We start from the raw sequence: 9,397 nt of genomic DNA, 5'->3' as shown, positions 1-9,397 counted from the left end.
TCCCTGAAATTGTTCTCTTCGGAGAGACAAGAACAGGGCCCAGGGAAGAGCCAGGTTGTCGCCTTTGACGAGTCACTTGGTGAGAAGGTTGCTGCGAGCTTCCCCGCCCGGCACCAGCCTTCCTGACTCCCCTATGCGCCTCGCAGGACCGTGGGACAGACCAGCCTTGTCACCCTTGTGGGGCGGGGGGTGGGGGGCCCTTGGTGGGGCAGATGGCAGCTGGAAAAGCGGGGAAGCAACCTGCAGCAGGAGCTGGCTTGCTGCCCGAGGAGGGGGAGCTTCAGAGAGGACAGACAGAGATACCGAGAGAGAGACAGAGGGCAGAGACAGAACAGACAGAGAGAAGACGGGAGAGAGGGAGCGGAGGGGAGGAGAGGAAAGAGGAGGCAGAGGGCAGAGAGAGACAGAGAGAGGGGGCGATGAGACCAGGGAGAGACCGAGAGGAGGAGAGAGGCGGCGGGAGGGAGGGGAATGAGACAGAGGCAGGCAGACACTGAGACAAGCGACAAAGAGGAAGACCCAGGGGCGGAGGGAGACAGAGAGGGGCCCACTGAGCCAGGCTCGGGGAAGGGGGCAGGTGCACTCCAGAGCCCCTGCGTCTCCGTGCCTCTGGGTCTCCAGCTCTCCACTGCGGGAGAGATTTTAAGAACCTTGCAAAGACCGCATGGTCCGATTTTGCAGCACTAACGCTCACTCATTCGCCAAACACCCACTGAGCCCCTACTGTATGCTGAGTGCCAAAAACCGTGCCAGGCACTGGGGTACAGCCCCCAGGCCCAGCTCCCCTCCTGGAGCGGACACCCTGAGGGGATACAGGCAGATCCGTGGCTGTGTTTCTCCAAACTGAGATACAGGGCTTGGAGGGTGGAGACAGGGAGCCGTGGGCAGGGCAGGCGGCTGGGGGCCAGCTGGCCCCCAGAGAGAGGGCAAGAACCAGCCCTGTGTTTGGGGAGGGTGAAGAGGTCAGAGAGCTGGAGCAGGAGTTCTTCCCGGAGCCCCAAGGAGGCGAGGTGGGGATGGCAGTGGGGGAGGCCTGCTCAGAGTGGCAAAGCGACCCCGTCACACCAGGCCTCAGGTGACCTGGTGGAGCCTCCTAGCGAGGTGGGGTCCTGGGAGAGCGCTGAGTAGGGCAGGGACACGGACTGCCTCGGTTGCAAGGGGCACCTCTGGCTGCAGGTAGAGAACCAACCAAGGGGCCCAGGGTGGAAGCAAGGCACCCAGGGAAGGGGCGATCACCACAGTCAGGGCAGGAGAGGAGGGGATGTGAGTCTGTGGAGGTAAGGAGACGGGAAGGAGCCTGGTAGTCCTGCCCTGGTGACGCAGGAGGGACTGCAGTGGGGACCGGGAGGCTGTTTAAGGGCTCGGCCTCAAGCGCCCTGAGAACCCCCTTTTTCTGATGCAATGAGCTGCTCCTCCCGTATCACACACACCAGAGGACTCACGCTTTCTCAGTGTCCCTGAAACAAGACCTTTGGAATCTGGGTGCTTCCTTCTTCTGAAGAGTCTGCAGATGGAAAGAAGCGGGGTGGTTAGGGGGGCGGGGAAGAGAAGGAAGCGGCACCTGCCCTCACCACAGACCCATGGACGCCCACCCCACACACCTTCCAGAATCCCTAAGAATGATGGGGAAGGGACTTGCCTGGCGGTCCAGTGGCTAAGACTCCACGCTTCCGTCACAGAAGGTGTGGATTTGATCCCTGGGGAACTAAGATCCCGTATGCCACTCCAAGCAACCGAAGAGGGGAAAACAGCAACCAGAAAGAATGATGAGGCAGAAGAAAGGCCTCCACCGGAGGTGTGAGCTGAGCCTCTGGTGGCAACCATTTTGAGATCTCTAAGTATATCCAATCAACACATGAAAGTCACTCAGTCGTGTCCGACTCTTGGCGACCCCAGGACTGTGGCCCTCCAGGCTCCTCTGGTGAATCAACACGTGAATTGACACGTGGTTCACCTTAAATTTACCCGGTGTTATGGGTCAATGACACCGCAATGAAGCTGGAAAGAGAAAAGAAGAAGAAAGGCATGCCAGAGCAGGACAAGGGCTCCAGGGTCCATTGCCTCTTTAGGAAACTTCAGGAGTAAGTGATTCATTCCTACCAGAAATGAGAAGAAGACATGATAATAATAGCAGTCACTGTTCCTGCATTGGCTTCCCAGATACTACTTCTATTTTTATAAATTATTGTGTATTTGGATTACAAAACTGAGAGACTCACTATTTAAAAAAAAATGAGAGAGGAGGAAGGGAAGGAAAGGAGGAAGAGAGGAGGAATTTGCATATCACATAAATATGTACCTCTCTGTCCTCTAGTCACACTGGCCTTCTCACTGCCCTGCAAGCACCCCAGGCCTGTGCCTGCCCCGGGGCCTTCGCACTTGCTGTTCTCTCTGTCTGGAATGCTCTTGAGTCAGAGAGCCAGGCACACGGCTCTCAACCTCCCTGCCCACAGCAGCGCCTCCATCGTGCCTACCATTCTTCACAGAACTCGTTGCTGCCTGACCCCGTATTGCTTCACGGTCCCTGAGCGACCACCAGAATGCCAGCACCACGCCAGCAGGGACTTTTTCTGTTTTGTTCGCTGCTGCGTCCTCTCTCTTCTGAATAACTCCTGGCACACTGTAGGTGTTCAATAAACAGCATTTGCGGTACAGGTGGATGAATTAGTAAATGGATGTGCACATGAATGAAACAGCTCTCTCTTCGGCTAGGCCAGGAAGAGGAGCTCTCTGAGGGCAGCAACCAGAGTTTGTGCGTCCAGCACCCAGTAGGCATTTGTGGATTGAACAGGTGGTGCATGGAGTCATTGGGAAATGGGAAGAAGGAAGAACAGGAAGTATTTATCCAGGCTCCCTGAGAGCCTACCCCGTCCTAAGCCCACCCCATATGTTAGTTCACTTCAACACCACAACCATCCTATGAGGTTTATTTTAAGCCCATTCTCCAGATGAGGAAAAACTGAGGCTGAGGGAGAAGAAACCTTTTTTTCCCCAGGTTCCATAGCCAGGAAGGATGGGCTGAAAGTCAATCCCGTCTGCCTCTAAAGCCAGGGTTCCAAGCCAAATGCATTTGGCCCGTTCATGCTTCCAGGGGTGGCAGAGCACCTGCTCTGTGCCAGGCACTGGGCTGAACCAGCTCGGGGATGCGAGCTCAGGGCTGCCAGGCTCTCAACCCTTGTAAGAGAGCCTGGGTGTCCACGTTTTCCCGTGAAACCTTTTGCCCTTCAACGCTAGCTACCAAATCAAAATGTTGAAAAGCACTGCACAGGCAAAAGAAAGCGTGTCTGAGGGCCCCTCACTGGAGACCCCAAGTCTGGGCCCGGAATCTCCAAGAACAGGGACATCATTGACGGTGAAGTAGGCAGAGAAGGCTTCCCAGGGAAGGCAGCATCAGCCTGGCCCTGGGCTGGAGGAGGGTGGGGCCCCTGAGAGAAGGAAGCCTGCCTACGGAGAGGCAGGAGGGGCTTGGGCTGCCCTCAGGCCACGCTGGGGGTCAGGGCAGTCTCCTGTCCCAGACTCCCCTCTGAAGATGCCCAGCAGGTCAGACCAGACTGACACCAGGAACACCTAGGGGTCAGAACACCACGCCCCCTCTCCACCTTCCTTGGGCCCTCTGGGATCTGAGCCGCCTAGCACATGCTTCCCTGAAGACTCTGTGTCCTTGCAGATTTCGCATGAGGCCGGCTGGAGGAAGACCCTGAGGACGGCCCAGCAGGGCGACTGGGTGAATGTGCCTGAGACAGCAGAGCTTCATGCAGAAAAAGTCTGAGACCCAAAACACTGTATTGGCTTCAAAGGAAGTCATGATATTGACGTGAAATGTCTTTGAAATATAATACTATATCAACCAGTCAAAAGGGTAAGACAATGTCTCTTCCTTTCTTTTTGGCTTTATATAAACCCTCTTTAACGGAAGATGTGGATGGCCTTTATGTCTGACGCGACTGAACCAGGGTTTGACACCAAGTCCGTCACTTACTACGTGGGAGACTTTCAGCAAGATCCTGACTTGTCTGTGCCTCTAATATCTCGCTGGTTAAATGAGGTTGAGGGGAATAACTAGGGCCTGGGGCTGACAAGTAGCTTAAAGGAGATAATGCTCATTAAACACTTAGAAAGTAAGTCGCACATAGAAAGCACAAAGTAAATGGCACTGATTATTATCGTTATCAATATAGTGACTCATCACTATTTCAAATCACATTGTAAACCACACTGGATTCTGGAGATATCAGTATGAACTCATGTCTACTGAAATATAGATACAGCTGGTCACACATAGAAATATTTGTAGATAAAATCATATACATGAATTAGTAAATAGACACATATTCACACGTATATTGAGTTGGTCAAAAAGTTCATTTGTATTTTCCTGTAAGCTGGTATGAAAAACCCAAACGAACTTTTTGGCCAACTCAATACTTTTTTTTTTCCTGTTACTTTTGAGAAGGCCTAAAAAAATGCCACCCACTAGCAGCGGGCATGCACGGCACCCAGATGGGACTTCCCTGGTGGCATCTTAGTTTCTAACACCACACTCCAGAGAGGAACAAGGGCTCCACGGAGAAATGACTGAGTCTAAGTTTGGAGCAAGAAATACACAAAACGAGCCTCGCACATTTGTGGCACTGGAAGTCAGCAAATGCTCAAAGAAAGAAAGAAAGAGAAGGAAAAAAAACCTACACTGAGGGGGGTACAGCAATGAGCAAGGGAACCAACCCAAAGAACTCCCACTGGCCAAAGCTGCAACAATTTGAATAATAAAATTAATTCGTATTGAATTATAACTCAAAGTATAAATGAAATAAATAGCCAGGAGTCCATGCTGAAATGACTGAATAAACCGATATGTAAAAGAGAATAGACAGATGTGGGCAGAAGAACTCTGAGTCACTTGTACAGCAGAGAGTAACTGCCTACTCCTTGGGTGGAGGCTAACAGAGTGACTTCCTTCTTCCCTTTCTTCCCAGGTGGCTCAGCGGTTAAAGAATCCACCTGCCAATGCCGGAGACGCTGAAACACGGGTGCAGTCCCTGGGTCGGGGAGATCCCCTGGAGGAGGAAATGGTAACCCACTCCAGCATTCTTGCCTGGGAAAATCCCATGGACAGCGGAGCCCGGCGGGCTACAGTCCCTGGGGTGGCCAAAGAGTTGGACTTGGCTGAGAGCAAGCAGGACTACTTCCTCTCCAAGAGCACGATGTCGAGGAGGGCAGGGCGGGGAGAAGCGTGGCATCACAGCGGAGAAACCTGGCGAGCACTGCCTGAGCCCGGTGATCAAGGTCAACATCAGCAGCGAAAGATCCTGTTGACAGAGTGCACTCTTGATGTGATATGATAAAAATGGCACTTTACTGCTGAGAGCTTCCTCCTCAAAACCCATCACCCCCACCTAGCTGCAACAAAAACAGCCGGCCAGTTCTGCCAATAACGGAGCAGCCTACAGAAAAAACGTCACAGCCATCCCTCAGAACTGTCACTTCACCGAAAAGAAAGCACGTCTGAGAAACCGTCACAGCCGTGAGGAGCCTAAAGGACGTCACAACAAAATGTGATGTGGACTGCTAAATGGGATTCTCAAACAGAGGGGAAAAAAAAGACACTGGGTAAAAAGATTTTACAAACCTGAATGAATTGCAGACTTTCACTGTAACAAATGTTACTAGTAGGTAGACGGATGTTAAAGCGTTCATCATTGGAGAGGCTAGGTGCAGGGTGCTATCTTTTTCATTTTTCTTTCAATCTACAACGGTTGTAAAAAAATAAAGTCATCCTTAAAAACTAGCATCTTTTTCCAATATGCTGTCTTATACATTCTTTTTAAAAATATTTGTTTATTTATTTGGCTGGGCCACATCTTAGCCGGGGCAGGCAGGATCTTTAGCTGCCGTGTGTGCAATCGTAGTTACCCCGACCAGGGATCGAACCCAGGCCCCTGAATTGAGATCATAGAGTCTTAACCACTGGACCACCAGGGAAGTCCCTTATACACTCGTCTAGGTCATGGAATGACTTTGTCCAAACCCAACTGACGCGTCTTCTATACCAGAAGCTTTATTTTTCTATTTTACTATCTAACCTGTGAGCTTCAGAACTCATGTTTCCAGAACACGGCCTGTTCGTCTCCACGTGACACCCTTTCTGTCTGGAAATTGTGCCTGAAACCAAAGGACCTGTCCTCCTGACCCCGGAGAAGTTCTTTGGTTAATTCATCCTGTTTATGTCTGTTGTTTAACCTGAATGCTCTGCAAATGCCGCTGTGGGCTGAACCCTCAGGAGTCATCACTAACTCCGAGTTAAACTGCTTTCTCTCCTCCCTCCTTCCAGTCTCTATGACCTTGTGAGGCCCTCCCAGGACCCTGTGTCCAGCTGAGAAGTGGTCTGAAGTCTCCACTCGGAACGTTCCCCACGACAGAGAATGGGTGAAGCAGAATGACCTGCTTCAAATGCCAGTGGTGCTGCGGATGAGAAGCTCTGTGATCGAGTAAGGGTGGGCCCTGAGCCCCGACCCCAGACCTCCGACCCCCGACCCCTCTGGACCTCTGCTCCCAGCATCCCCCTCCCCTGCTCCCAGCGACCCCCTGGCCCCGAGGGCAGCTGACACTGTCTGGGAGGAAAGAGCAAAGGGGAAGCCCCTGGCAAGACACCCATTTCTCAGAAGTTCTGGGTTGGAAGTCAGGGGGCCTGGGTTCAAGTCCAGCGTCTGCCTCTGACTCATAGCGTCACCTTTGGCCACTCACTTCCCCTCGTCTGGACCTCAGGTTCCTCATCGGGGAGTCAGGGGGTGGACCAGCTGGTCTGCCGAGCCTTCCCCATTTGACAGGCGCTGTTGAAATTGGGGCAGGTGATACCATTCCCCTTCCCAGCACCCCTCCTCCGGACTCTCCCAATAAGCGCCGAAGTCCAGAGACATTCCCAGCTGACAAACTCACATTCCCATCTAACAGACTGCGATGGCCTGTCCCCTTTGTATTTCTCGAAAACAGAAACGCTCAGGGAGGGGTGGGCAGGTGCGTTTTTTAAGGTGCCAGTTCCAGAGGGCCCAGGCTCCGGGCTGGAAGTGAATCACCATGAGTTTGCACTTTGTACACTGTAGTCACTCATAACTGTAGCCTTTGTTTATAATAATCACCGTTGGAATGAAATTCAGAGTCCTCCTGCCTCCGAGGCCCTGAAGGGCCCACCCGCTCCCTCTTTCTCCGACCCTCTCCCTTTCCCTCGCTCTGACGCACCTTCCTGTACTTGGAGCCCCTAACTTGTTCCCACCTGAGGGCCCTGGCCTCTGGGGTTTCCTTCACCATCAATAGCCCTCTTTCAGGTCACAGCTGCTTCTCGGGAGACACTCTCCGACCACCCTACTTCAGGAAGCCCCTGGCCACTCTCCGTCACACCACCCTGCAGTGTTTCTCCTAAATGGGCACCAGGGTCTGAAATGATGCTGTTTGCTCACTCGCGCACTGTCTGTCCAAAGGCGGGGATTGTTTTGTTTGTTCTGGGATCAGACCTCGACCTCCTGCCCAGGACCTGGTGCGCAGTAGGGTCTCAGTACATCCTGGTGGAACGCATGAGCGAATGAAACCCAAGTCATAGAACTCGTCAGCAGCGGAGTCTGCAGTCCAAAGAGCCGGCATTTGGTGAGCGTCTACTGAAGCGCCAATACTTTGGCCACCTGATGCAAAGAACTGACTCCTTGGAAAAGACCCTGATGCTGCGAAAGATTGAAGGCAAGAGCAGAAGGGGACGAGGGAAGATGAGATGGTTAGATGCCATCACCAACTTGATGGACATGGGTTTGAACAAGCTCCCAGAGATGGTGATGGACAGGGAGGACTGGCATGCTGCAGTCCATGGGGTCGCAAAGAGCTGGACACGACTGAGCAACTGAACTGAACTGTGTGCCAGTCACCACACTGCTGTCTCATCCTCCCAGACGGTGGCTTTACAGTTTGCCCATTTTGCAGTTAAGATCAGGAGTCCCAGGCTTCAGGGCCTTCAAAAGGACAGAGCTGGCCTTGAGCTCAGCCTGGGGCCTCCAGCGCCTGGGCTCCGTCCCCCCCACTTGGCTCCCCACTGGTGAGAGAGCTGGGGGAGGCGACCAGAGCCCCGCCCTGCACACACACTCCTTGTCTCAGACCGAGCCTCCTGAGGGCCTCGCTGTCCCTGCCACCTGGTGGGGCCCCGGGGACCAAGCTGGGAGCCAGGTGTGCGGGCAGCCTGGCCTTACGCCCATCAGTGCTGGGAGCCAGCTAGGGGAGCAAAGAGTCTGGACCCGTCCCAGGGCCACTGAAGGCGGGCCACTGGCCCCAGGTGAGCTCCCGGGGGTCCCTGGGGCTCGGACGGCAGCAATGGGCACAGGGTGCTTCTGGGGGCCCAGAGGCTCGGGTCCCACCTGCCTTCCTCTGAGGGCGGAGCTAACCTCTGGGGCTCTGAGCGGAGGAGGGCAGGTAAACAGAGGCTGGCAGGCAGCCTGTAAATCCCCAGTGTGGATCCCCACTTCAGCACTTGCTAGCTGAGCGTCCTTGGGCAGGTCTCTTCACCTCTCTGGACCTCCACCTCTGGAGGGCGGGTGGTGCAGCTGATTCTAATGGAGCCGCTGTATTTAAGGTCTGCTCGGGCAACAGGGAGGAGAGAAGACAGCTGAGGGGTTGGAGGACAGGCTCCTGCTCAGGTCGAGGAAGCCCCCCCTCCCCGTCCACCTCCCACCCCCGGAGGAGGTGTCTGCCCAGCCAGACCTGGAACAGGGAGTGGGAGTTTGGCGCAGAGAAGTAGAGAGAAGGGCGCTCCGGGCAGAAGGCACAGCCTGGGCAGACAGCGGGCATTCTGCCCGGGGAGCCTCCTTCCTTGCTCAGGTCTCAGCTCAAACACCACCTCCTCAGGGGGGCCTCCTTCTGCCTCCAAGGGAGGGAGCCTCACCGCCTGCCTGCCATCAAAGTAGCTTCCTTTCCTCCTCGCACTTAGGGCCATCTCAAGCGTTAGTTTATCACTTGTCTGCCCTGCCAACTCCCCCAGGGCAGGGACGCGTCTGTCCTGCTTGCTGCTCTGCCCAGGGGTCCAGCACAGCAGCTGGCACGCGGCAGACACCGGCCCCTGCTCCGTGCCTTGCTCTCCTTGCCCATGAAATGAGCTCCATGACAGCGCACCCCTCACTGCGGGGTTGTAAGAACTCAATAGCTCGCATTTGTGGAGCCCTTAGAAAATCCAGGCCCCCAGGAGGTACTCTGCATAAGTGTATAAATAAAAAATACCATCACTGCCTTAAGACAATCAGGGATGTGTAGATTAGAAAGTCATAATACTGCCGATCCCCAAAGCTGTGTAACCCAATATGCTACAGTTTATGCTTACATTTCAATCTCTATTTTACCTTTTGCCCACCTTTTTATTTTGACAAATTTT

At 53.9% G+C, this 9,397-nt stretch overlaps 1 long non-coding RNA gene across 1 annotated transcript; it reads left to right on the top strand.

Annotated features, from left to right (window-relative positions):
• The first annotated feature begins 2,257 nt into the window (after positions 1-2,257).
• Positions 2,258-5,785, top strand: LOC132657583 (uncharacterized). Its single transcript, XR_009595984.1, has 3 exons — positions 2,258-2,622; positions 3,668-3,859; positions 4,974-5,785. It is a non-coding gene; the product is annotated as an uncharacterized LOC132657583 (long non-coding RNA).
• The last annotated feature ends 3,612 nt before the right edge of the window (positions 5,786-9,397 follow it).

Source organism: Ovis aries, chromosome 13 (assembly GCF_016772045.2).
Source record: "Ovis aries strain OAR_USU_Benz2616 breed Rambouillet chromosome 13, ARS-UI_Ramb_v3.0, whole genome shotgun sequence".
NCBI lineage: Eukaryota > Metazoa > Chordata > Mammalia > Artiodactyla > Bovidae > Ovis > Ovis aries.
This window is presented reverse-complemented; position numbering and strand designations above follow the sequence as displayed.